Source organism: Homalodisca vitripennis, chromosome 1, assembly GCF_021130785.1.
Source record: "Homalodisca vitripennis isolate AUS2020 chromosome 1, UT_GWSS_2.1, whole genome shotgun sequence".
Lineage (NCBI taxonomy): Eukaryota > Metazoa > Arthropoda > Insecta > Hemiptera > Cicadellidae > Homalodisca > Homalodisca vitripennis.
Genome location: NC_060207.1, coordinates 74,275,240 through 74,300,316, shown reverse-complemented (window position 1 = coordinate 74,300,316; position 25,077 = coordinate 74,275,240). Strand labels below are relative to the sequence as shown.

At 32.9% G+C, this 25,077-nt stretch overlaps 1 protein-coding gene across 3 annotated transcripts in view; it reads right to left on the bottom strand.

Annotated features, from left to right (window-relative positions):
* Positions 1-25,077, bottom strand: part of LOC124364748 (protein PRY1-like) — a 189,820-nt gene that overhangs the window by 126,488 nt on the left and 38,255 nt on the right. Inside the window, exon 1 of one of the 3 annotated variants that reach the window (XM_046820495.1) lies at positions 6,428-6,510. The exons of the other annotated variants lie outside the window; for them this stretch is intronic. The gene's annotated coding sequence lies outside the window, so the exon portion shown is untranslated. Of the gene's footprint in view, positions 1-6,427; positions 6,511-25,077 lie in introns of those variants that run through there. 3 annotated transcript variants of the gene reach the window in all.

Here is a 25,077-nt window from a genome sequence, read left to right as displayed (position 1 = left end):
AATACATCATTTTAAAATACACATAATTCGAGAAAACACAGTAATGACCCTACAAAACATCATTTAAAGCTTTTTAATATTGTAGGTTAAAAATAGTACCGATTTGTACTGAAGTTTTAACAAAAGTGAACTAATAAAAGTATATTAGAATGGTAAAAGTTAAGATTATTGTTGGGTAAAAATTAGGTGTATTAAAAAAGCTTATATGATTTTTACTCTCTTTATCTAGTTCCGAACTACCATTTATCTTTTTTTTTACGGATACCCCATTGTGGTATTACCTTTTCGTTTTTAGAGTTTCAGTTTAGTTTTCTCCATTTTATTGTTAATAAAAGTATTTCATGATCGACCAATGTACCATCGACGATCAAAACATTTCATTTTTACTATATAATTATGGTTGTCTCATTAAGTTTTTTAATGCGAAAAAATTATGTTATTCAATCCTTTTACATAATTCACCACGGCCTAAATATGTTTATCGGAAATAAGTTGATCAAAGTCAAATGTTCTAAATCATTATCCTTCAAAGGATTATGTATAATGGCAGTGATCAATTTTTGTGAAGCAAGACTTATAAACGTTAACGTTATTATCCAGGTTGGTTTACGATCGGATGGTAATTGGACCCGCAGTGTATCGTTGTAAACTTAACGACTGCAACAAAATGTATAAACCTCGCAGTAATGGTTATTGTTTTCCGGCAGTAAACTTTATAATGTATCTTAGGCACTGACGAATTACTTTGGTCTGTTACGTTAAGCGTCATCCAACAAACAAATAAACTCTCGTCTAAGTTTTTCGTTTCACACGGCGTCAAAAACACAATTATAATTTGGAACATTCTTGCCATAGAGAGCCACCTTTAGTCAACAGATATTAAACCTAACTTAAAAAAGTAAACCTGTAAGTATTTACCAATATTTCATACTACTTATGTTACCCAATAAAAATACGATAATCTTAGAAATAATTAAGAAAGAAAAGAAGATATCATCAGATCTTCAGATAATCATAAAGATGGAATCCTGTTGCGAAAAAGGGTAATTGATCGCTAAATATATTGAACACATTGTTCGGTGGTTGGTTAAGCTTCTGCCAATCACGTTAAAGTAATGATTAGAAGTTGTTTTGAATGTTTTTTTACTTTTCCCTTTTATCATGGTATTAATTATTAACTTTAATAGATACCTCCATTTGGTGAGCATCATATTTATTGAAGAAAACAAAAGACATAATCCAATGTAGTTTTCAAAGCACTGATATCTATACTATGTAAAAGTGGATTTAAAATTTAAGTGACTAAAAATATATTATTCATTTATCTGAACTGTTAGACTCATGAAAATAGGACATAACTCTTTAAAAAGTCGCATTTAGATGGATTTTTAATTTTGTCTGGAAATGGAGGGATGATGAGGACCTCAAAATAATGAATTAGTAAATTCTCCTAGTTACTCTTCAGATCAAAGCACTGAAATCTAAATCAACCAAAGAGATAACATCATGACATCAAAACAGTTTGGGTTGATTGGGTGCTACCTTGATCCCATGTAACTGAAGGATAGTTAAACATTTCATAATCTTTATTTTGCATATAAACATAAAAAGCAACCATTTTGGAAAGAGATTTAAACCATTCATTGATGTTTAAATAAAATATGGCGTTACAGTAATCACTTATAAATTTTGACGTGACAACGTCTTAAATTAGGTTGCGGCTCGGAGTCACTCATGAAAAAGTGTAACGCCCGGTAACGTTACGATGCCCGTCCAGTGGGTCCGCCGCACGGGATCCGCACGGGATAAAGCAGATAACTGTGGGTCCGCCGCATGGGATAAAGCAGATAACTATGTTTATTCGTGAAAATGTGGAGTGCTTAGATTCGTCATTTACAACAACTACAACAATAAAGGTAAATAATTGTACACTGATATTTCATTATCGTAAACTATGATTGATTGATTAATTGTTAGATTGACACAAAAGTTGAGAAACTGAGTTTATAGGTTATGTCATACTATTGACAAATGTTGATAGTGTTAAGTAAATTATTAGTTTAAATCACTCTGCAATCAATCGTAATTCAGTCGATTGAGAAGAAACAGCGCGTATTGCTAGTCAAACATTTAAAATAACAAATTATAACCTCTAACCTGTCATAACAGTGCGACCAAACAAACGAAATAAACCGACCAATCACCACGCGCGGAGTTAGAATTTAACTGTGTTTAGCAAGAATTTCAAATTCCAATTTTAGTAAATGTTTTATTCAACTTTACCATTTACAATAACAAATTTTAATTAATTTCAAATTATGTACAATGTTTTAGTAAACAAAATATATTTCTATAGTTAAAATTTGTGCAATTCTTATTTTCATTCAATTCCTTGTTCCTATTGTGCAATTTAATAATATTCATATCAATAAATATTCTACCGAGAAAAAGACGTTGTCACGTAAAATCTTCGCCCGTAAAACCGACTTTACAGGCAACCATAATTTTTTTTTTAATTACGGTAATTATTGGAGAAAAGGGGTTTTTTTTAATCAATACATTATATTTTGAAATTTCAAAGTTTCATAATTTTAAATAGATCGAAAAGAATCCTGTTTTCAAATAGCGATTAATTTTGTATTTTGTGCCATTTCATGTTATATGAGTAATAAGACATTTGAAATTTAATGATGTTGAATTACTCCAACCCATTTGGTAAATGCACCACTAAAACCTTAACAGCTTTACACGACGCCACGCCCGTACAGAATCGAGCATCCAATTCTTTTCGTAATACTTAAATAAAGTGGTTTCCGTTATTATTCACGGTTCATCAGGTCTAACAATTCCAGTGTCACATTATCTCTCCTCGGATTTCTTGGTTTTCAGCATCCTCTCTATAGACCACCACTGGAGTCAAAAGGGCGGAGCCGAAGAGCTTGAACTGATTTTCATACTACTACACTACACGTTTTTATGAAAACAACTACCTGAACATTTTATGAGGAGATGTTAACAGATAACAGTTCATGAGCACCTTTTGATCAAAGAGGCGAAACCTTTTACGAACTTACGAACGATTGGGAGATTTCAGGGAGATACGGAAACCACAAAGCACAAGAGGTTGAATGCACTCGTATATCGGAAGCTGCCAGAATTCTAAGGGTTTAAATAATCAAAATTTTGCATTTACCGAGAGCTGTGAATAGCTTGACTGAAGAGACTAGAATTCCTCAGAAAGAGAACCTCGTACAGTCCAGGAATCTCCACAGCCGAGGAGCTCCCAAAACTCGGAAATTCCAAAAGGTCAGAAACTCTCAGCGGCTGGAGTTCCCAAATACGGGACATCCTGGATCAGAAACAGCAAAAAAATTTCGCAGTTAGGAAGCCTCTAAGGGCAATTACCTTTCACGGACCATTAGCTTCGTAGGTTGGGAGCCATCGCGAGCCCAGAGTTCTCGTAGGCCCCCAAAGCCTAAGGTTTCTGGTGGTAGGAGCATACAAATATAGTAAGCTCTCAAGAAGGTTAGGTCTCCGGGTGTAAAATCTTAATTATGTGTCATCTTTAACAATAGATGTCTGAAATCGAAAGCATATAGTTCCTGGTTTCAAAACGGACATTTAGACACGTGGTGAGAAATTATTCGCTCGAAATCGACGTTATGTCTCATAATTTATACTGTTAGTAATACAAAATGAATTACTCTAAACACTGTGACAAAGTTTGGGAAAGCAAATACATCCTTTGGTTACTGACGATAAATACCTTTAGATCTAAGTACAACATTTCGGTCGATTCTAAGCTAAACTAGCCTCAGTTTAGATTGATTTCAAGTACGAAAAAATATAATATTTGAGAAAGTAGGTTATTTTGGTCCATTAATCGTTAGTTTGTTAGAAACAACATTCATTTACATAATAAGTATCCTACAGAAAATCTGTATAATGCAAAATAGTTACTTTTCCTTATTTTCATAATTAGTACGGGCAGAAAACGTGTAATAAAACATTGGCAAAATATATTGTACAGCAATTGTTTGGTAACTGTTGCGTGGACATTTCTGTTAAATAAAAAACTGCATCTTAAAATTGATTACGGTATTTTAATGAAATAAAGGCATTTTAAGAAAGAAGCAATTTGTGTAGGGGGATGGAGATTTATACGACTATTTATAAAGATTCCATGTTTCTCACGTTCTTATTACGCTACAAATAATTTATATATAAATGATTTATCCATATATATGTAGGACCCCAAGTTGAGCAAAATATTTTGTAGACATAGAAACGCAGAAAAGAGCCTAAGTATGAATTATCGTAAATACAACAGAAGTAGAACAAAGTAAGCTCTGCAGAGCATAATAAATGATTTTGTTCATGTAATGACGGTTGTCTGGCGTGAATGACGGGATCAAATGGCGGCGCCAAATTGTTTATCGACCGAGACCTGAGCTCGTTTGCGGCAAAAAGTAATTATAACGGTGACCAGCCGTTCCGCGGGCCCATCACAGTCGTCAACAGCCATCACAACTTTGCTCATCACCGGTGATGGCCACGCAGGGCTTGATGCTTTGTTACGTCATACCATAATGCTATGTTTCCTTTGTAGGTGGATAGAGTTTTATTCTATTATATAATTAGTTGTAATATGCATAAATGATTTTTTAATAAATATTAATAAAATATTTTGATCAGAAGTGTTTAGAATGCCATTTAAAATCAAATGTAGATAACCATGGCGTTCCTGTTTTTCGGCAGGAAACATATATACAAATTTCATATGTTCCATGTCTGTTTCATGTTTAAATGTTCAAAAATAAATTATGAGCAATAACAGTCAATAAATGATAATTATAATAGAAAGAAATTGCCACAAGCAAAAATACTTGCTACAGAGTTGAGACAGGATACTTAAAACATAACAATGTAGTGACATTCGCGCATGATAATATGTCACTGAATGTTAAGTACATAGATATCTAAAGCTTTGAAAGTTTGTCAAATAATTAGGTCCAGAAGTTTAGCGGGGAGTAGCAATGCGTAATATCTATTGTACTTTATATCAGCACGGGTAATAATTGTGTACAATGATGTTGAAGTCAAAATGTTGTGTTCCTTTAAATGCTTGTTTACAAGAGCTTCCTCGCCTTAGGCCAGCCATTACTCCTACAATGTGCTATTGTACAACAATCGGCACATTGTTGATTTTTTCTCAGTTTGTTGGTCAATGCCAATTTTAGATGCTCATTTTATACTACCTTCCCTTGATATAACAACCAATTCTCACACCACTGATGATTTATCTGCCTATCCAAGGGTGGCACAAAACTCTAAATACAATGGGTGCGACTTGTGCTAACACTCCACTGAAATATGGATGTAAGAATTAACACCTTTGTTCTTTCTGATTTGGTTATAGATCCACACAGTCCAGCGTAAAACAATATCTAATAGTTTGGAATTGCAACAGAAGGCCGTTTTTAGCACATTTAAAACAATAAATTAATTGTAATATTTTTACTCAAAAGAAAATATTGAATTACTTTACTTTAACAAGATAGTCTACCGTATAAAACAATCCGCATACGTAACAACTGAAAGAACACTTTGAAGTAAAAATTGTTAATCTCTACGTTTATTAAAATAATTTAGTAATATTTCGTACAAAATCAAGTGGTATTTTAATTATATTATTCTGTAATACTCTTCTATAAAACTACTGTAGTGAAACTCATAAATTTTTATCTCATAAGCACAATGCCAAAAATTAAACATTAATTTATTTTACTCTTTTTGGCGTTTTCAATAGCGTTTTAATTAAAAATATTCTATGAGATCAATTAATTGAGTAATAAATAGTATGTACAGTAGGATATATCCTGACAATAAGACTTCTCGAGAGAACGAATGAATTTTCTTATACTTTCCTGTACTCTAGATATTTGACATCGTACCGTATTTAAATGGTATTAACACAGCATGTTATGGAGTAATATATTCCAAATTCCCGAAGGTCTACGGGGAAGATTATTTTTCAAATAAATGATAAAAGTGTTCAAATAAAAATCAGCAATAAGAAAAATGTACTGGAATATTAAAACATTATTGCAGTATACAGGCCACACTCTTTTTAGGAAATTTGTTTTATTATTACTCCTCAGTACCAAACACAAACAGTAATGTTTTATTTAAATAAATTCTCTACTATGCAAATCAATAAGCAGTCTATGCACATTACAAAGTTAGAATTACAATCACATATTGCAAGACATGTAAATCAAAATAAGTATAGTCATCAAAGTTTTACAAAAACTGTAAAATTAACCGGAGTAAAAGTGAAATAAAACAACTAACATTTACAATTCAAAGTTTTTCTGTTAAAAACCGATTTCAAAAACCCGTTGTTGAGTATCAACTGCGTACTTACAAAAAGCAGCGGCCAGCTCTGCATACAGCCTTACGAGAAATGAAGTGAGGAACTCAACTCCAACACGGACTCGGCCGACTGAATAGGATAATGACGGCTATCCCTGACCTAGGTCACTGGTCTAATTGACATGCACAGTGTGTATGTGTGTGTATGTGTTATTGTCACACATACACACATTCGCACTCCCACACATACTGTTTTATCCACCGGAAACGGACATGCACTGATGAAATGGCCGCAGCCAGCCAGGCGGCAAGGTTCGCTGTTTATTGTCCAATGAGAAATAGATTGTGCCCGATTTCAGAACGACTTTCTAATGATCTACAGTGCATATTGTAATGTTTGATCACAAAAAACAGGACACAATTTTCCCCACACTGAAATCGTACTACTGAAAATCAATATCTCGATAATGGTTTTTGACGATTTATTAAAACTTTAAATTCACAACACTAAGATAACTTCCCCGAATACAGAACACGATGGAAATTGTTGTAACTCCACGAGACATTATATGTATTTGAAGTAGGATGAGCTATAGCTTAATAGTATTTCATGTTTTATGATAATTTATTAGTTGAGCAATAACGAAGTTTATCACTCAAGGAGCTGGACAAACTCCAGAGAGATGAATACAGTCTGTCTGTCTGCCCTCACGATATCTCGAAAACGAAGTGACTTACAGACTTGAAATTTGGTATAAAGCTTCATTCCTATACCGTCAGCAGCACCGAGTTCGTGACTGTGCGTGTCAGTGCGTGGGAATTTTCTAAGCGCTTTATAGACATTGACATTTTTTTCTAAACATTTTTATAGTGGTAACCATGATAGCAAAGAGAAATTGCAGAATGTATTAGTAAACAATCTGAGTACAATCATATGACATACAGGTAAATTTCGTATACAACAACAGTTTATTGCAATGGTAGCACTTACTAAATATTTCTGCATAATTTCACTGAACATTACCCACAGAGCCCAAAACCACACTCATTCAAAAGTTCAATTCCATCGTGACTTGCGAAAATGATAATTGCCCCAAAAAAGTTGAAAACAAAATATCTTATCTCGCCTACGTTCGTTCATCAGCTTGGTGTATGATTTGGTTTCGTATGACGGCCGTTCAAACTTTTATAAAATTTACAACTACTTTATTTATACACCTAAAGTAAAAAAAGAAAGACTGTTTTTGAATGCTTATAACATCTCCTAAATGTTTTATATACCTAAGCACTTTTATTATTTTGAACAGATTTCAAGAAATATCTGAACTTGAATACAGTGCATGTAAACCCATGAGAATAAAGTAGTAATATTTTAATTCTCTCAAAATTTACCTACTTCTTCCAACTAAGCCGGAAGGATTATTTAACATGTGCCTTATTTTTAAAACAACTAGGAAAAGAGATTGAAAGTTGCCACAAGGTTAAAAACCAAACCTGCTGACGCTAGGAAAAATTTAATCTGATAAAAAATTATCTTTATTTTGTAAATTTTTCTATGTCCTCCCATGTTTCCTCCGCCAAAACTAGAGCGCTGACGATAGAATTCAGTCAAATGTCCCTATTGATTTAAAGAAAAACAAGGCATATAAAGTGCAACAAGAATCTTAGCTATTACACCATTCCTCTACATACTTGTGCTATTATTTTCGACACAGCTTTGTAAACAAAGCGTTTGTTTATAGCCTAACCTTGTTCGATACAACTGTATGTAGCTGAATATGTTGATACTTATTTAATAAGTATAGATGAATACTGATGTGTTGCACTGATCGCTCTGTAGAGAACTAATAACAAGACAAATATTGTTTGTACAACAACTATCCGATACAATGTATTTTAATTAACGCTCGATCCAGTGAAGAAGTTAAGTGATTGATATTGCTTGGCCCAAACAAAGTTCCATCCGCATTAATCTAAGTTCTAGGGATATTCGTATTATAAATCAAAGAAGTCTTGATTTCCAAATCTGCTCCAGACGAAATGAAAACTTGACTGATATCCAGTATTTTTTATCTTATCGAGCCAAGTCTTGACACTTAAACTACGACCATTTGTCAATAAATTGTTGAACTTACTGAACAGTTTCAGTCCAGTTATACTTGGAAAGTATTAAATCTAAATTTCAATCACAATTTTCTAATTTGTCCATTTTCTTGAAACATCGTTATAGATATAAAATTATTACAAATTATTGACCGTTACCTAGACTGTGATGGCTTTTCGTCGTTTTGGTCCAAATGCTCTAACGTATTTTTGAATAATATTTATTAAGAGAGGACCAATTTCATCAGTAAAACTTTCAAAATCCATAATGGAAACAGACAACCACCAAATCTGTAGTATATTTTACGTATATTACGTTAAATATTAAACGTTAGTTAATTAAATATTTACCCACAAATATTTGCAACGATATTAAAATCATTAAATAATTTATGGTTTCAATTTGTCCTGACTCCAAATATCACTTGAATATCCATGTTTTGTACTATAAAGCCAGCGCTCGTTTAATAATAGACTGGAGTGTTCCGCTCTCCTTATCGCGATATTGCAGCTGAGGCTGTGCATTATGTCTATGTGGGATAATATACCCTTGAAAAGAAAACATGTTGCAGGAACCGTTTGCAGCCAACTTGATCGTTTTGCTTAAGCACAAACGTTCTGCTCATAACTAATTTAAGCAGCCAGGAGAAAAAAAACAATTAAAACTCAGACGTCTCGCTGAAATTTGTAATTAGCACGAACTAACAGAATTCGCTAGTGATGCTTTATATCCTGTCAATGGTAGTTCCTAGGTCTGGCTGTTAGCGCTGTGAACAGTCTTCTAGTAAGATTTAAGTTCTATCACACTATGTGGTACTTATTTGGTATTAGAGTGCTCAGTAACCAGTCATGGATGATTGTGCGGCGGGAGCTTTAGAAAAACTGTATAATATCTCGTACATAGTAGGCTATATTGTTGTAGTGGCGAACCGACCTACTCGTACTTGCGGAAATAATGTGGGAACTCTCTCTCTCTCGGTTGAGCTATATTCCAAATTTGAAGAAAATTTCGTTTCGTAAATCGATTATTTTTTATGAAGAAAAGTTACCAGAGTAACCTGATATGGAGAGTATATCTCGAGCATTTTGATTTCATAAGACAACGTTGTTTCTTTGCTCTTGTGATTGGCTAGGTATAATTTATTAAGTCAGTTCCCTTAACTATCTAAAAATTTCGAGAGTCAGTCACGTCTCAAAAGGGCCTCAAATTCTGTGAAAATTTAGATCAATTACTAATGGAGACGTTACTTAAAAATATTGCGTGAACTTGTAAGTATATGAAAGTTTACCATTTTACCTTATTACTCCATATAAGCACCCTTCAAGAGAGGTCAAAACTAACTTATCGTTTCTAGCAACATCTGTAATCCTGTTGTTTAGTGACAAGGTCACGTTAATACTTCCTTGAGTAAAAGATATGTCTGACAAGCTCCTCCATCACCAAAATGTTGTTATGATACGATTCATAAGATACTTGTGAATAAGAGGATTGTTATAGGAAACCTTGTATCCGCCTTGTGGGTTGTCAGCACACGATGATCACACTAGGGTTCACTATGAAGATGTCACTGGTTTTGTCCCAGACAAGGTCAGAGACAGGAAACATTAGTCAGGGTCCGCGGCCCAGCTTCCTCCAGGAGTCCTGGCTGACTGGCGGTCATCATCGGATGTCAAAAAGACGGGATAACACGTGCATGTCTCTGATGCAGTCTGTGGACTGGCGAGCTATTCATAAAAGTATTAAGAAGATTTGCTTTCCTTATATTTTACAACAACAAAAATACGATTTTTCTAGAATTCTTATCTATCTTCTACTTCAGGATACAAATCCTAAAAGGTTACACTGCATGAAAGAACATAAAACAATATTTCTGACTGGTGTGTTCACCGCTATATTTTACAACAACAAAAATACGATTTTTATAGAATTATTATCTATCTTCTACTTCAGGCTACAAATCCTAAAAGGTTACACTGCATGAAAGAATATAAAACAACATTTCGGACTGGTGTGTTCACCGCTATATTTTACAACAACAAAAATACGATTTTTCTAGAATTCTTATCTATCTTCTACTTCAGGCTACAAATCCTAAAAGGTTACACTGCATGAAAGAACATAAAACAACATTTCTGACTGGTGTGTTCACCGCTATATTTTACAACAACAAAAATACGATTTTTCTAGAATTCTTATCTATCTTCTACTTCAGGCTACAAATCCTAAAAGGTTACACTGCATGAAAGAACATAAAACAACATTTCTGACTGGTGTGTTCACCGCTATATTTTACAACAACAAAAATACGATTTTTCTAGAATTATTATCTATCTTCTACTTCAGGCTACAAATCCTAAAAGGTTACACTGCATGAAAGAACATAAAACAACATTTCTGACTGGTGTGTTCACCGCTATATTTTACAACAACAAAAATACGATTTTTCTAGAATTCTTATCTATCTTCTACTTCAGGCTACAAATCCTAAAAGGTTACACTGCATGAAAGAACATAAAACAACATTTCTGACTGGTGTGTTCACCGCTATATTTTACAACAACAAAAATACGATTTTTCTAGAATTATTATCTATCTTCTACTTCAGGCTACAAATCCTAAAAGGTTACACTGCATGAAAGAACATAAAACAACATTTCTGACTGGTGTGTTCACCGCTATATTTTTATTGTGAGTTTTCTTGCACACTTAACTTTTAGCATTCCATGAAAACTGAAGAAGGGAGCATATATCAGTTCCTGAAACGTTTTAGCATCAAAAACACATAAATCCGTAAGATCCGTAATCCTGTTATTCGTCCATGTCATCCATAGGTAATAACGAACATTAAATACAAAGAAATTAAGAATACAGAAACTTTCTGGACGGACTAGTAAATTGTTTTCTCTTGTTTATATATAAATAGTATAATCCACTACGAAATGAAGGAGCAAGATGCAATTCACTAAGTTCATAAACGATCGAAACGTGTTATGTATATTTGTGTAACATGAAAAATGGAATTGTGAAATTTAATGTTAAAAATAAAAAAGCTTTTCAAACTAAGCCAACGTTAACTTTTGAAATAGTTAACAGAAAAAAATATCACAGTTACGTTTGCGATTAACTTATAAATAGTATACTTCTAAAACTTTACATCTTAAAGTAGAGTAAAATAGTTACAATACTTGTTAAAATAGTTAATAAAAAATACTCAGTGATTGTGGTTCGTTCAAATCCTTGATGTTAAAGTTACAAAATAAAGGACTGAGTACGGTCAACCTAAAAGAAGAGAACCCTTAGGCCTATAAATGTATTTATTCACCTATAATTTGGAATCTTGGAACGGGCATACATCGCATATGCATGTCCCAGGATTCCAGAATTAAAATAAATTTGATACTGTACAAGACTTGAGGTTGTAAAATTTATTACTACATACTGCAATAAATTATGTTCATCTGTTATAGGTTGTTCGATAATAAAAATTACATTAAAACATTGAGTGGATAAAGAAAACAACTTGAAATATTTTCTCCATTAATATATTGTATTTGTTTTGTTTTAGTTTGGTTTATAAATGACGATTATCTTTTTTTTGATAATCGGATTAAAGAATGTAATAGCATGTCCTTAAAACAAACTTGTATCTTTTCTTACTATGAAATAAAATCCCTACATAATCCAACATTATACAGGGTGACTCAGATAAGGTGTTTTAAACGTTTACTGGGAGAAATATTAGAGCTGCGACAGATAAACAAAGTGCAACGCCATAAAATAACATTTAGTTACGTCAACTTTTACAATCTAGGTCAAAACTGGAGATTCCGGGTCCAAATCTCAATATTTTCATACACCCGACAATTCTGAATAATTGTGTAAAAAATCTATATTACAAAGAAACATGAACGCCTGCATACTGCTTATAAGCAAACTCAACTCCCAGCTGTGCTGCATGTAACGTAAATATTGCAGGCGCTCATCTACATCTAATCGAACTGAACAGGAAATATGTTAAGATATTTCTAAATAAACTTCATATTTTAGATTACAAACTATAAGAATTTATATAATTCTTATATTTATATAACTTGGCCATCTGAAAAGTTCGCAATTCAGATAAGAACTCTAGTTTTTTTTTATTTAATAATTAAATCTCGTTAAATGTAGGCATAAAGGATTAACCACTATAATCACTATTGATGATAGTGATGATTCATCAATTACTTTATATTGAAATCTATTTAGGAGTTTCTTTAGAAAAAGAAAATCTTCAGTCACATTAGTTTTAATTGGGATCGAATATGAGGACAAAAGGGATATAGGCTAAATATAAACTATAATACTTTTTCTTACAAATCATAGTTTTAACTTGAAAAATTAGACATGTAAATAATAGTTATTTCACCGTCAACCAACGAGGTAATTAAATTCATCAATTTCAGCCAAATAAAGGGTCTCCCGTAACTCTCTGCACAAAGTTATACTACGTTATTTGTACGATTTGTCAGTAAATATGTTCTAAATTTATTATTCGTTTTTGATAATTTTTGTCATTAAATTTTGTATTGAATCCTTAAAAACAGTAATTCTTGCAATTTTTAAAAATATGTTTGGTTTTTTAAATTATAAAATATAAAAATTTATAATGCCCACAATTGTTTAATATTAAAGGTGATGTCAATCTTTTTCAGTAACTGACATTGTTATCATAAAGATTTGAGCCAAATTTTGTGTAATTTAATATAATCAAACTTCTTTAATAAAAAACTTATAAACAGATAGAAACTAAGCATCGAAGACCTACGTTCATATGGTGAAATATGTTTATCTAAACCAAATTTGGAACGATTGCGGATTAAAAGTTAAAATTAGAAAATACTTACCAATTAACTGAAAATCCACATTCTGGAGTATTCTAAATTTTGAGGGAATGCTCTCCAAAGGGGTGTATCTCCAATACGAAAAGTTGTTACAACTAGGAAATGTGGACAAAAGTTGCATAAATTTATTTTTATAGTTACGTTTGCTGTACTTGTTTATTCGTTTTCCAAGTATTCGAAATAACATTTCTAAATTTACAACTTATATTTATTAAGTCCTATTTAAATATTAGGGAAATGGTGAAATATAACTTATAAATGTTCAATGTTTAAAAACTGTTCCGATGGAAACATTAACGAAAAACATATTAATATGTTTTAACCACCAATATACGTGTAAAAATCAACATTTAACGTTTTATTAATGGTTAAAAATTGTAATATACTTTGTCTTATACGTTTATCACAAAAGTACTTGAAACGCTGAGTATGTTTCGCAGATAAGTTTTTTCTTAATATTTGCTCTAAACATGAACTGTGAATTTTTTAAGTCCCGAATTGACTACTTAATAATATATAAAAAAATAATAAAGATGAAGACCTCTGGTTTGAATCTAAATGCTTGGTTTTCAATCACTCACAGTTATGCACCACAAGTGTTAACATTTTGAGTTGGGGCATTTATACTCAAGTTTCCTTTTTTAACCTTTATTAGTTCATAAATGTTGTGGAAGCAGAGCATTTTTCATCCTAAATTACGGACATTCTACCCCTACCCCTAGGAGGGTTCTGGGTAGAGAAAAATTCCGATGTATCACAAATCTGGACTACCTCCAGAAGTGACACAACTCTAACTGTAAATATCTAGATAATGAGGAACAATAGGGGCTGGTAGAAAGGTCGAGGTTTTACTGAGTTTGATAACAATTGGAGTTGGTGAAGCTCCCTAAAGCTTTTTAAAATATAAACATAAGGAAGCATGGCTTCGCATACCTGCTTTGACTACAACCACGAACAGAGCTAAAATCCCCTCCTTCCTAGATGACATAACTGAGATAATGTCCGATATCACTTCTCATGGGATCTAGACAGGAGCCGGCCCCTAACCCCAACGTTAACCATCCTGGTCCGTTTACGACTAATGACAATGAGGGGTTTCCATACCTTCTTGTTAAAAGTGCACAAAAATTGCATGAAGATCCTTAACTGTCGTAAAAGGGTATTACAACAGTGCTTGATTTCAAGCAACAGGTCCATTAGTTATCAGTAATGATAGCTGAGGCAATATTTAACGCTACACTTGTGATGTAATAGGCTACATGTGTATAAACATAGACTAACAGTGCAGGTGTCAGAGAGGTAAAGACAGCTCTACTCGCAACAGCCAGCTAAACAACTGACACCTCCGCAAGGTCGACCTAGCCGTTACGTCGCTTCACCTAGTGTCTCCAGCACTACAGTTTTGGTGTGTGTGACTCGAATTTATTTAGCTACTAGTTTTTAGATTTCTTATTCAGCGCTTTTTGTAGTGTGAAAAATTGCTATTTTCAGAATCCGGAATAAAAAGTTAATAACTATCTTAAAACTAACTACCAATAGGGTTTTAGCGTTATCCAGAAAAGAAATACCGAAAGATATATCCTAGAACATATTATTATACTATTAGACTTTAGATTTGATTAACATCCAAACAGCTACAGTATAACAGAAATTAGAGTACGACGGATAGAAAGCCTACGCAGCTTTCGCACATTTAATACAACCAACAAAATATTCACGAAAGGAATTCTCGTCATGATCCCTTCCCTATAGAGAGGAGGTGAAGTCAAGATGACATTGCTTCAAGGGTACGTACAGCATCTATTTATGAAAAATGTAGTGACCCACATAATTAGAGTTCTTTCCATATACGAAAGACTACTTCTTACTTGTTCAGAAAAAAAGATCAGTACAGTGTATCCTGATATCTATGAGAACGTGCCATGTCATGAAAGTCGGTGAAAGTCATGAATGATGCTTTTTGCTTGGTTCTACTCTCCACTTACAAAATTGAACAAAAATTAATTTCTACGAATAAGGCCTTGCAGAGTTTCAGAAGCATATACAGCAGAATCGACGGCTGATTTCAAAACTAAATGGTCTGCCATTCATTCTAGCTATCCAGTATAAACCGGGTTGTAACATTTTAGTGTTAAGTTATTGATAAACAATGGGGCTAAATTAGGCCTTAGTTTATTTCTAAATAAATAAAGAAATTGTAAAATACTTTCCACGAAAAGGCACTTAGATGCTATTTCTATAATTACTGTAGATTAACAACCGATTTAGAGGTAAACCACAACCCGATTTACTCCAATTTTTGTATTGTTCCGTTACTAATTAATGCCAAAAAAATTATATTATATCGTTCATATATTTACATAATATGCAATATATAAAAAGTGAAAAATAGTAAATATGAAATATTTATATAATGTATATGACCCCAATACTTTGTTTATCAGAGATGAAATCGAGCCGTTCGGTTTATTTTATGTTTTTGTAAGGCAAGAACGTGAAAATTACTGCATCTTTATCTTTAAAAGTCTTTTGCGCTGATTCACGAGTGAAAGGATTTTCAGGATGAATTCGCACAGATACTTTGGTATAATCACTGACTTGGGAATAGATGGACACCATGGAAGAAGGGGGATGACGGTATTGTACGCTCTACCGGGCGGAGTGCGTAAGGAAACTTTGTCTACGTCAAGGTAAAGCCTCCTAATAATAAATTAGGCCTTGAAAGAGACATGATCCCCTTCACCCATCACACTACACCATGGTTGGCAACGAATAATTCACTGATACTTGCGAATAGTAATATGCCAAAAGTAACTTCAAAAATATTGTTCTCTAAGTTGTTAAATTTCAAAATGTATGCCATTAAAATATTTTAAATTCCAATTCCACAAAACCCACTGGTTTAAAAATATTGCAATTGAGCGAAGTTTTAAAACCGTTTATAAAATTTAAAAAAATACGCTGTTTATTGAAATTGGTCCATGAATAAAAATTGAAGGGATTGTTTGTTTGTTTAGTGGTGGTCTTTTAAAAACGTAATATCAAATTGTAATAATCAAGATACTGTTACTTTTGTATTGAAGAGTACTAAAACGTTTGTCACTTACATATCCTTTTTCGAATCTACTGTAGTTTAAGGAATTTGTATTTAAAATGTTTAATTAAACAGCCACAATTTTAAACTTTACCAAAATACAAACTAACCATATTTTGATATCTGAGTTAGTAAAACATTTGCCAAGTTCCATAAAAATATCTCTGAGATTTTCAAAAATAATTGTGTTCAAAAAATATCAAAATAGTTAATTATGGCAAAACTAAGTTAATTTTCTATACATATAGAAAATGCTAACTACATAAATACACATTTACTCTATGTACATATAGAGTAGCCAACTAAGCATTTTTGTGGTACTCTGTATAGATAGTTTATATATTTAATATTACGTAAAGTCAACCAGCGAAACTTTCTGTTTTGAGTTTGAAAATACATAATACAATTGCGTACATAAGCAATATTAAGCGGACGAGCTGAATATTCGTCAAAAATTACATTATAAACAAATTTACTTATCGAGTGTTCAGAAAATTCCATAATAAAAATCCAATCTTGCATTAGGTATACCTAATTGCCTTCCCAAGCAGGAAATAACAATGACGTAGGTAAGTTTATTTTCGTCAATTTCTGTACTACAGGTGGACCTGTTGGCTTCCTCAGCGAACTAACTACGCACGTGTGGCCCCACGCAATAGCCTATGTAGGGATTCACTTACCTTACTCACCCCACACAAGTCTTTTGTGTTTACAATGTTGTGGGTTCAGCGAACTTCCCAGTGTGCAACGTAATAGATATTGATTGGCATTATTAAATTAGGACGAAATTTAAATATAAAGTCACAATGTAGAAAACAATTTGTTGTTCTGTTAATATTTCAGGCAACATAAACGGGAACAAAAGAGGAAAGGGATAACTCTCCCACATAAGGGATGAGATGCTGGACCTTGGGAACGAGAGTTTCCAAATGCTAACTGGATATTCTGGAATTTGTAACTGTAACTATTAAAATAATTGGGCACATTAAAAGGCCAATTATCCATTACAAAGTATTATAATTTGTACCCATGGGAAGCATGAGATACTACTTCAGTACCACATATAAAACTAAATTCCCGTTTTTACTAACTTAAGGCAAATTTCCAGTAGCTATATTACCTTTACAACACAGCAAAACTTTTTGGACACTATATATTTATTACAAGCCAACGGCAAATCAATTTCAAATTGAAAAATAGATGGGTAATACAAACGATAACAAAATAAATCGATATAATGAGATATCGGTACAAGCTAACATCAAGTAATAACAATGACTAAGAATTAATCAGCAACTAAAAATAGACAACAAAAATAAGGTAAACCATGGGTAACATAAAACAACAGCAATATAGAAACAAAAGGTAAACGACCAGTAAATAATACGTACACAATCAACAGTGCAACAAAACAACGTAACAATGCAATAAATAACAATACTCGTAAATTGCCAACAATAAGAATAGAATAAGAATAAGAATAGATTTATTTCCTTTTTTTTATACAATGGTACAGTATTATACAAAACAGTAAATTATTTACAAAATTAATATAACCAATGAGTTCTTACCTATAAACTTAACTACACATTATACTCGTACTATATTTAAAAATTTACAAATATGGATAAAAGGAAATCTAGGGCCTCTTAGGCAATGCCTGTTTTGAGGTTCCTACAATTTAAATTAACAAAAAAAAAATCTCAGCTAACAGAGAGGAAAAAAAATTATACTAACTTTAAAAACAAACGGTCAACTTTACTTGAATTGTTGCCATACCTAAACTTTGCAAAAACTTCAACAAACAAACAAAATCGGTAAAAAAGAATTAATAAAAAATAATTATTAATCACCGACATCATTGTGAATTTATTATTTTGTAATATTTTGGGAAAATACAGGCTGTAGTCAGTTGTACCATAAAAACTACTCATTTGTCACTATATTAGGTTTACTGCTGTATATTAAAAAGAAAATCAACACTATTTACTTCTACAAGATAATCATTTAATTTACAACATGTACAACATGTCTATCGGTAGTACTGCAAATCTCATATTTGTAATTTACCTCTTTATAACATCCGCTAGCTTGTCAACTGTTTCACGAATTGTTGGTGTGGAAAGAATTGATCACTAAACATGCTAACAATGGTACCCTTTTACCATTCTAGAACTGACTAGTGGATGAGTACAATAGTGTCTATTAATAGGCGGAAATAACAACTGATAAGCCAAATTAATAAGCACAGCACTTTTCTTAACGTCTTGTCACGTCCATCTTGTCAGAGTGCGTAAACAAAGGAGGTATATATCATGGAGATATTCCTCCATGGTAACTGGCACGACTACCACAGAGCTAACTCTGGTATATTTCCATTTACGAAGAATATTTTCAAAATTTTTTACATTCCTTACAAAATTCTGACAGGATTGCTCTCCACGAAGATTTTGCAAGTTGAAAACCGCAAATAGATGGAACTTACGTACTTGTAGTGACTAAAACTGGGTATTGCCGGTCACATTCACCACTACTCCACTGGTCTTCATTGGCCTCCAAACTTATATTTCCCTTATAAGCATATCTTATCTGATTAGATAACATCAGCTGGGATTGAATATATGGTTGCCTAATACTGTACAAAGCCTTACTCAGCTTAGGCGGGATATTCGACGGGCTCCGCCATGTCCCGCCACTTCGTCCCCATCAAACTGTAGATGAGTGGCGGGGCTCGGCACAGGCACTCTAAAGTCCCGGGCTCTGGTAAAATTCTCGGAAAAACCTGTCTGAGTACGGGCCTGGAAATATTATCTGTCAAGTAAGAGATACATAACTAATAGCTTTGCTTTTCATTCTACTTCAACCACATAATTTAACTGTAATTTTAACGTGAACTACTTATGTATTAAATCCATGTTTCGAAGTTGTCTGGTAGCTACTAATTAAAAACATTTCTGACGATAACATATTATAGTTTTACTATGGAAATTGAATGGAGAAACGACTGTTAGGCTACAGACAAGATAGTGGGTTTGCACGTTTTTTTAATCTTCTCTGCTACAAGTCTGTTTGTTGAAACCAAAAACCACAAAAATGAAAGGCATGCCCAGTTACTTCCGTACGTTGCAATCTTGTTAGGTTGACTAGATTACACAAATAGGAAAAATAAAACTATAATACTTGTCAGGAGTAAATAAATAGATTTATACATTAATCTTATGGATAATGACATCGAGATAGCCACGGTGCCACGGTTGCATGTCACGATAAAGCTATTTTAGTATTTTATTATCAGTAATAATTGCAATGATAAGTTGGGAAATAGTTCCGGAGGAAACAGGGAGGCAAAGTTCCGGCGATGGCGTGTCCCAGTGCACGGTACTGCCTGGACTCGCGTGGCGGTAAGTACTACAGCTGGTGACCTTGAGATGGCGAGGTGGTTTGTGTTATGTGTTTACAAGCATTCATTACGGATCGCTCATGAAAATTTTTAGCTACTAAGTACTCTTAGGTACTCTGATTAGGTTCTCTTAGTTAATAAAGAACAAAGTTTATATATATATATATATATATATATATATATATATATATATATATATATATATATGTGTATATATATATATATGTATATATATATATATGTATATATATGTATAAATATATATATATATATTGCTATGAAAGTGAGTGTGAGAGAAAATACAAAAAAAGGGTCAAGGCTAAAAACTTTTTGTTCAAGTGCTGCGATTGCTACATTACTAAATAATAAACATATATTATATGAAATAAATAGAGTTTAAAGTACATGTTAATAAATAAAGCGAAATTTTTAATGCTACATATTTTTGCATTATAATAACCTATCTAGCTCGCCGGACTGAGGTGGCGGTGTCGCTCACAATCAGCTGGGTTCGACCAACATAACATGCATTAGGTTACCTACAGTTGCTCAATAGTTTTCATTTATAATGTACTGTACAAAATGTATTATAAATAAATTCAACGAAATAAAAGAAGTTATGGAACAAAAAACTGTATTTCTAAATTACTGGCTGAGCATTAGCAAATCCTATCTCACAGGAGACCGCTAATATGTATTTTACGTCTGTGCGGGAACTTAAAAATTTCTTTTCTGTCTGATTGTTTGTTTGCCTGCAAGATATCTCGAAATTGAAATAAGCTGTGGATAAGAAATTATGTATGCAACTTCAGTACAGCATGTTACGAGATGTTGGAAGAAAACTAAAAAAAGGCGTTAATAATATGTATTAAGCTATACAAAAGTAGACACTACCAACTACAACAAGAATGATCAAAGTAGTGCAATCGAATTCTGATCGGGTTCATTATTTCGTTTAAGGAACTATTCCTCCGAACATAGAAAAATTAAAAATATTATCACCCTACGAGGAACTTAAAGAATTGAACTAAAATTGGTTTTGGGCAATTTTGTAACGGGGTATACATACGAGTAATAAAGAAGAGTGAATACAAGGATATCCAGTGGATAATATTAGAATTATGACTTAAATTCATTTATTTTAATAAAATATTAGATTTTGTGAAGAAATTACATTTTTTTACTCTTATTGAGAAATCACCTACGATTTACTTACGAACGCCCTAATGATTTACTGTAAATTTCTTATTTCTGGAAGAATAAAGAACTTTACATTTACAATTTTAAAGAACGTGCTTCTAAAGGGATGCGATTTATCTTTGTATATATCGAATCGGAGCAAGAACTGTTGTTTCTTAATCATCCTTGAAATTAAATTAGGCTGTTGCACGGCTGTTGCTATGTAAACAAAATGAATCAATATCAAATATCTGTTAACTGTTAATTTTCCATTTACATGTTAGTGCTTATTTGAACACGTGCTAAGGAATATATCAAAATACAAAATATTTTTGGAGAAAAAGTAAGGTCTCTGTCGTGTAACGGTCACACTCTCGCCCGGTAAGTGTGAGGTTCATATTCAAATCCCGGTGGAGTAGATCTTTTTGATCATCAATCTTACTTGAAATTATATATAAACAGATCTATTTTATATTTGCATATCTACTATGCAATGTTGACTTTGATACACCACAAAAAAGTTATTATTTTAGATTAACTATCTCCCGCCTTGAGTACCCCACCCATGTAGTAAGACATCCACTGAGGCTTCCTGATATCGACTAAACTTTTTTTAATTATTGGGACGTCCTCGGAGTGAACACAATCGTCTGGAGTAATTGGCTGAAGGTATCCATTGTCTAGACAACAATAGACAGTTGGTTCTGGATATTGAGCACGATGCGGCTTGGACTGGCTCGTGTCCCGCGCGATATGTTCTGGTGGGCTTTCCTGCCACAACCGAATCGCATCTAAAAGGGGGAACGAGGAGGGGGGGGTCAAACTATTTCCAACAAAATAGATTAAATACCATTTTTAGTACAGGAGGTAATTTGTTTGATATATTTTCTAAACAAAAACTTGTATGCACAAGATATTATAATTACTTTAGATGAAATTGTACTACCTTGATTTTATTTATAAATGTAAAAATGAATTGGATCATTCCATCGTAGAGAACAGAAGACTATCTATATTTTACTTCAGTAGCCTCAACTCGCGTCGTTACTAAATGTCCAAATGACGTTCCGGTGAAATCGCGATCAAAGCAGAAACGTTTGTCTATATTAGCGAAAATAACTTTAGTACTTCAACATGTATAATAATTATTGACTCCGTCAGTTACAGGATCGAATCCATACATGACTACTGTAGTTCGCCGTCCACACTAAACTTAAAATCCTTGGTCACTGATACTTAAGAACCGGCTATATTAAAACTACATTCGTTATTACTCATTGTTATAATATTTTATTATTGCTAACATTAAATCTCAAAAACTTATTTTTATAGTTTAGTATGAGGGATTATCGTTTTAAAAATATGGTTTTCTTGTGAAGTACACATTCTTTGAGTATTCTAACGATGAAGTATGAAGTATATTTCTCTGAATAACGAATAACAACAAGGAATAAAATAAAAAGCATTTATATCAGTAGTGATCGACTCTTATTGGTAAATGGGGCATCTGAATAATTCTACAACCACAAATAAAAGCTATTTTTTATGAAACTAATCTTATGTAGCTATTATGGCTTAATCTTATGTAAACTCAGATGACTGCTATTATGTACAACTACTGTTAACTGTACAACCCACTCCTTACATAAAATGTTATAAGATGGTTTTCTATGTTTAATCAACTTATGTGAACAATCTATGAACAATTAAAAAAAAAACACTAATAAACGGTCTCTAGAAATTCTCAATAAATTATAAAAATCATAGTAACATTACGAGTGTTTAAAAACTCAAAAGACAACATGTCAATTGACATCTGTAAGTATAAATGTAAGTCTGTAAATATATCTTAAAGTAAATCTTGGAATATATTATGAATAATTTTGGATTTTGAATATGGCAAGGCGTCTAACTTACTTAATATGTCCAAAATAGCATGCAGGAAATTATTTAATGGGACTGGAGAAGAGGTACGAAGTTGTCCTTAGTTGGGTGCCGGGTCATAAAGGCATTTCTGGAATTAAACAGAGGGTGCCCTGGCCAAGATAGGCTCTGAAATGTTTTGGTAGAGCCTGAGCCGGGCTGTGGAGTTGCCTTCTCCAACAGTAAAGCTCTAATAAATGCAAGGTAAAAGAAAAAAATCTGAGACATGGAGGCTCAGGACTAAGACAATCAAAAGTGTTTTCCCTCCGTATGCTTAAGGTAGAACTAACTAAGGAGGATATAGGACTGGTGCTTGGTATATTATAAGGGCATAGTCCTCTTCTATGACATCTATTGACGGTGGTTTTAAGCCTCTCTGATGAATGCAGACTCTGCAGAGAGACTGAAGAATTAGTTGAGAAAATGGTTGGATTTTTCCTGCTGTTTATGAAACATGTAAAAATCCCTAGAGGCTTATATCTTGGGCCCAAACGGATTAGAATATAGGTGTACAAAAATGTAATTGGGTTTTTTTTGCAGAAGCCTCAAATTTCAGCGTTAAATACATGGAGCGCAAAGGTCCCTTATGACGTGAAGTGCAGAGTCCTAGATTCTTCCCTAAAAAAATAAATTATGTCCAGATTTTAAAGTATGAGACAAATAAGAATTCAAAATTCGGTACATGAGTGTTAGCAAAAAACAATTTCGCAGTCGAACCGTGGGACTGCTAATTAATTGCAAGGACATCTAGGAATAAAAACGACGAAAGTAAAAATCAAATCAGATTGTATCATAGCACAGCAACTGGGCCTGATACAAAACGAGAGTAAATGTTTACATGACGTCAGTATCGAGTAAGGGAGATGATTGTACAGACGGGAGCTGAATGATTGTACGGCGTCGCGTCGTATTGAATAAACGGGAGAGCCTGATTACTGATTGCTACTGTGCCGATTACTACATCAGCCAATTGACACATGTCAGGCCTGCCGTTGTTGACACTGCCTACACTCTGCAGATTCTTACACGATATTCATAAATCATTTTAGTGTTACTTTTCAATAGTATATTAACCCTTTTACTATCGTTATATAACTTATTTATTTATTTATAAATTATTATAATCCAAAACTAAAGGTCTCTTGAGTTCAATGAACAAAAAAAGTGTCCAATAAAAATTAGAATTTTACCTTTTACTGTACTAATACGGACAGACTGGTCAGACATTATTTATCTCTCTTTTGTTTCTCTTTTCTTACAGACTTTTAATTTAAGATATTGCCAAAATGGTTGTCCTAATAATGATTTTTTTGTTACCTCCACTCTCCACCCACCATGTTAGGGGTGACCGGGAGAGGGTAATTTTTAAATCTATTAATCACGTTCTCAGCTGATGTTATTACATGTCTCCAAAGAAGGTTCAAAAACTTTCAACCAGTCAACGGTTATGGCAGGAAGTATTTTAGACACACGGCATTTAAGAAATACTATACGTTAACGCTGCAGTTTGCTGAGAAATTCTTAATTTAAGAGGTGACTCACTATATAATACATTTATTTATCATACATATTAAAGTTTTATGTCTACATTATAAGGATGTGTGCACTAATATCAAATACTGCAGTATTTAAAGTTATGTCACACCACAATTGTTATGTCGAATTTAAAGTTAACCAATCACCTCTTTGCCTTGAATCAGCCCTACAATAATCTTTAACTGACTTAATTAAATTGAAGATGTTGCTGAGCACGGACTCAGCACCGATCACCCCCAAATTGACACTTGCTGACATTGACAATTGTCTGCCATTAAACTTTCAGTCTTAAGAGCCGCTGTACTGGCAACCATCTTAAATTTAGCCTGTCCAGAACAATTCAGAACCTGATACACATGAATCTAATTCTGAAACACTTTAAAGCCGTTATTTTAAATCGTAGAATAATATGTCTCTTGTTAAAGTATAATTCCTACGCAACCGGACAATATTTTAGATTTTTCGATATTGTTATTGGTTTTCCATTTTTAAAGTCTCAATTTTTTTACTTTGTCATCTAAATAAATAAATAAATTACACTTTAGAGATGTTGAAAATAAAATATTAAGTTATATATATATAT